This window comes from Salvia miltiorrhiza, chromosome 6 (genome assembly GCF_028751815.1).
Source record: "Salvia miltiorrhiza cultivar Shanhuang (shh) chromosome 6, IMPLAD_Smil_shh, whole genome shotgun sequence".
In the NCBI taxonomy this organism is placed as follows: domain Eukaryota; kingdom Viridiplantae; phylum Streptophyta; class Magnoliopsida; order Lamiales; family Lamiaceae; genus Salvia; species Salvia miltiorrhiza.
Window position 1 is genome coordinate 9,723,908 of NC_080392.1, and position 4,900 is coordinate 9,728,807.

The window sequence follows — 4,900 nt, forward strand, 5'->3', positions numbered from 1 at the left end:
ACCGAAAACATTTAATTTAGCATAATTAAATGGGACAGGATCGATCTACGTTCCGAGTAGATGATCGTAGTATATTTATTTACTCAAAACCGATTTCCGGTGAGTGAGAAATAAGTGTTTAAAGTTGGGTACTTGAAACATGGAGTTGTGGGAAAAGATAAGCATTAAATAAGATTTAATACTTATCCCACATTGGAATGTGGATCACATTTATTACAGTATAAATGTTATTACATCACAGGATGTAATAAAACTGTGTGCACACGTGACGGGTTGCAAAGCCCACACGCGCGCGCCGCCGCCGCCGCCCGCCCGGCCCCGTCGCCGTCGCCCGGTCCCGATCCCGGTCCCGTGGCCGTGGACTTGGACACCGGCTCTTATCTTTTTGGACCAACGAAAACTTGGTTCGAAAGGGACGAGACCCAACTCGGTTGGGCCTACGCGCACGCACACGAGGCCCGCTAGGGCTTGGCCCGGGAGGACCCTTGGTCTCCCAGGAAGCTTCCCACATAACTGCTGTCGAAAGAGTCATGGCAGATTCAAACAGCCCTACTGTTACGTCTGTTACTGCCTGTAACTCCCGACACTATTTGAATTCCATCAATGGAATTAAGTAGGCTGGCTCCCCCCTATTAATGTGGTCTGTGCCTATAAATAGGACAGCCTCCATGCATCATAACATACCTGAAACACATCACAAGCAATATCACTATGCTGCATTCTGCATCGTTGAAGTTCTGTTCTCGCCTCGTTCCAGTTTGCCGGAGCTCGTTGGTCTGCGGTGCTGCTACCTACGAGACGAAGCCGTTTCATCTTTGAGGACGACACGCCAAACCGAGAGCACTACCGAGGCGTATCTCGTCTTGCGGACAGAGGACCCTCCTCGACTCGGCTGTTTTCCTGGTTTCATTTTTTTGTAATTTCAATCCAGTTTTCACCTTTGTAATCTCATCTCCTACATTTCTGTTTCATTGTAACTACGCCCGCGAGCTTGTATTCCAACAGGTTGAACAAAGAGAGAGAGGTGTTTGGCAAATGCAGAGAGACAGAGAGAGTTCGATTGAGAAAGAAAGAAATCTAAAGAGTGATCTGGTGTTTAACTGAGGTTTTCTATTGTTACAGAATCGTAATGTATTTATTCAGTAAATTATAGAAATTATTCGTATATATTCAATAAATTATACAAGTTATTCAGTCATATGTTCAAGTTGAACAACATTTTTAATTAATTTAACTGGGTTATTCAGTACATTATACACGTTATTCAATATTTTACGACCTTTATTCTCCACAATTGTTATATCGTTCATTGAAGCAACTATTCTAAATAAAATCATTTTGAATCACAAGCACCATCCGAAACAATGTTCACTAGCAGATATTTTACTGATAGATTATAATTCTACAATTTCACATCACAAACCAATGGAAGTCAAACAAAATCAATTGACACAAAATCCAGACTTTATTGTATCATCCAAAACATATGTTTCAAATGACTTCAATCATCAAAAAACTATAGTTTTTTTTATGGGACTCTTCCGTGCCCAAATTTCAACCTAGTAGCATCAAATTTACATTGAATTTTGGATCCTTGTACATTTCTCCAAAAGTATGTGAAGCTTTGTCCACAACGGCCTTTTTCGCCTCATTTTCCTCCCACGCCAAAATGGATGCACAATACCGTATGCGCATCCTTGAGAATTGAATAAATTAATGATCAATGATTAAATGATCAATGATTAAATTTCAAACCTAGATCAATACTTTTATACACCAAAACAGAATCCATGATATAACGAATGACTTATACACAAAAACAGAATAATTGAATAATTTTCAAACTTAGTTGAATAAACTAATACAGTAAGTGAATTTTCTCCATAATTTTCTGAGTGTATTATACACGAAGCATAAAACTATGACATTCCTAAACCAATTCAAACTATTATTGAAACTCATTCTCATATTTTATTTAATGAACAAAATCACACATATACTGAATAAAGTATATATTACATTGAATATAAGTTCAGAATTACTGAATATACACCATATTATCGAATAATTTATTACCAATTCGATATCACTTGAAACATATTGACTAACGTATTTACACCAAAAACAAAATATATACAAAACAACATATATGTATAGAATTGATCAATGATTAAATTTCAAACCTAGATCAATACTTTTATACACCAAAATAGAATCCATGATATAACAAATGACTTATACACAAAAACATAATAATTGAATAATTTTCAAACTTAGTTGAATAAACTAATACAGTAAGTGAATTTACTCCATAATTTTCGAGTGTACTATACGCGAAGCATAAAACTATGATATTCCTAAACCAATTCAAACTACTATTGAAACTCATTCTCATATTTTATTTAATGAATAAAATCAGACATATACTGAATAAAGTATATATTACATTGAATATAGGTTCAGAATCACTGAATATACACCATAATACCTAATAATTTACAACAAATTCAATATCACTTGAAACATATTGACTAACGTATTCACACCAAAAACAAAATATATACAAAAAGAGCATATATATATAGAATTGATCAATGATTAAATTTCAAACCTAGTTCAATACTATTATTCAATACTATTATGCACCAAAACAGAATCCATAAAGCACTTTTACATTTGTTCATACCTACTGTTCCAGAAGTCTTCCTTCTTTTACTCGTTGATGGTGAGGATAATGCTTCCACAAAGCTTACACAAAACCACAAAACACCATTATTCAACATCATTCCCATTCTGTAAGATCCTCGAATATAAGCACACTAAGATCTATTCAATATGTATTTTGGATATTTATTTTCAGACCCTCGAAAATAATAGAGCAAAGTAACTAACCTTCTTCAAAGTTTCGTCGCTGATTTCATGACCCAGCATCGACGAAAATTTCCGATTGAATCCAGCTTCGGTGACAGCCTACAGTCCCGACGGCGGCATCATTTTTAGACAGAGGCCGTACTGACGAGTGGATGAAATCAGGGCACGCCGCGACGCCTTCAGATGCTCGCGACGAAAGTGCACAGAAGCGCCGGACTCAGGCGGTGTGAAGAGAGATGAATTTGTGTCTGCTATAGGGTTTCTGAAGTGAGTGGAGGTGGTTTGCAAAAGTCGTGGGGAGGGAGAGAGAATTCCTTAATTACTGACGTTAATTTAGGAATGACAGTTCATTGAATAAGGAAATTGTCAGATACTCTTCGAATTTTTAATTGATTTTTTAGCTTATTCAGAAAAAAGAAAAACGAGATTAATAATTAATTAGGTGTAATCTTGACCATTAATTTGTGCTGATTGTATGGTTAAGATTAATTCTTTAATCTTTAGACTAAGGGGATTCTTTGTAGATCCCTACCCTATATATACATATATATATATACACACACACACACACGCACACACACTGCATTATTAATTACAATAATTTATGTAATATAAAATATGTAACATACTATTATTATATATTTATATGTGTGTTTTGCATTTTTTTAGTTGAATTATTAATTAGAATTTTAAACATAGAATAATTTTATTATTTCATCAAGTAGTAGATTAAATTAAATTAAATATATAAAAATGAAATATATGTATATATATTTTACTATTGTTTATATTATAGGGAAATCTAGATTGATATAAATAAAAAGATAATTTAAAGTATTAATTATTTTAATAATATGAAAAGAATAATAGAATTATAAAAATATATATGTACTTTTGAACATTTTAAAATATAAAAGAAAAAACACACAAATGTATATATTTTTTAGTAATCGTATTTAACCCCCAATTATACTCGCTTCCTTAAAAATGTCTTGAATTATAAGAGATATTTTTTTAAAACTTCAAATTATTAAGTTTGTATCAAAAATATATGTTCCGTGACTATTTTTCAGCCCTCGAAATAATGATGTGGCTGTGGCTTGTTGCATGCGCCACTGTGTAATTTTTATTTTATTTTTTAAAATAACATGACATAAAACTAAAATATAAAAATCCTTGGAATAATTGAAGTACATGGAGGCGTATGAGTTATGGGATGTTATGAGGTGGCAAGTGTGGACAATTTGTGAGCAAAACATTACATGGCAACGGAGGAGGGTGCATGTGTTGCGATATGAGAAGCATACTTTTGGTTGCTGTGGTCATCGCTGTGGCGACGGCGGCTCAGCCCAATTTGCTATTCATTGGTCGCGCCCATCTGTTTAGCGAGTACTGAGGAATGGGATAATTTCCTCTACAATTTTTTGTGTTGGATAAATAAATAATTTAAATATCATGTAACGGTAAACTTAAACCTGCTCTTCGATCTCAAGCATTATCTATTGGTTTTTAATTATTAACTAATACACTTTGTTTATAAGATAAAATAAATAAGAACAGAAAACTATTTTCAAGTTTTTGAACATCAAGATTTACGGTAGATGCATTATTTTTCTTAATGAATGCATTACTTGGATTTGAATCCTATAGGAACCAAAAAAAATGTTGTTTTCATGTCCATTATTTTTTACAGTGCATACATCTATATCTATATCTATATAATATATAATAACAACACCGGTTTACCGTAAATAGTAACTTTTGTTTTTTTTGTTTTCTTATCTTTTTGTTTTTAAAATTTACTATTTATTAATATTTAATTAATTAATTAATTTGGTAGTTAGATTCATTAATTGCGGATATTTATATATGGCTATAATTTAAGGCATATAAATGTCAGTCAATACTAGGGGATATTTATATTTGGCTAATTTGTTAATTTATTTATGGCTAATTAATTAATTTGTTATATAAATGGCTAATTTATATTCATTAATATTTAATTAATTAATTTGATAATTAGATTCAT

The 4,900-nt window shown here is 32.6% G+C and overlaps 1 long non-coding RNA gene across 1 annotated transcript; it reads right to left on the reverse strand.

The window, feature by feature from the left end:
* Positions 1–1,362: 1,362 nt before the first annotated feature.
* Positions 1,363–3,336, reverse strand: LOC130988523 (uncharacterized). Its single transcript, XR_009090126.1, has 3 exons — positions 2,893–3,336; positions 2,687–2,748; positions 1,363–1,696 (listed from the first exon to the last, which is right to left on the reverse strand). It is a non-coding gene; the product is annotated as an uncharacterized LOC130988523 (long non-coding RNA).
* Positions 3,337–4,900: the final 1,564 nt, after the last annotated feature.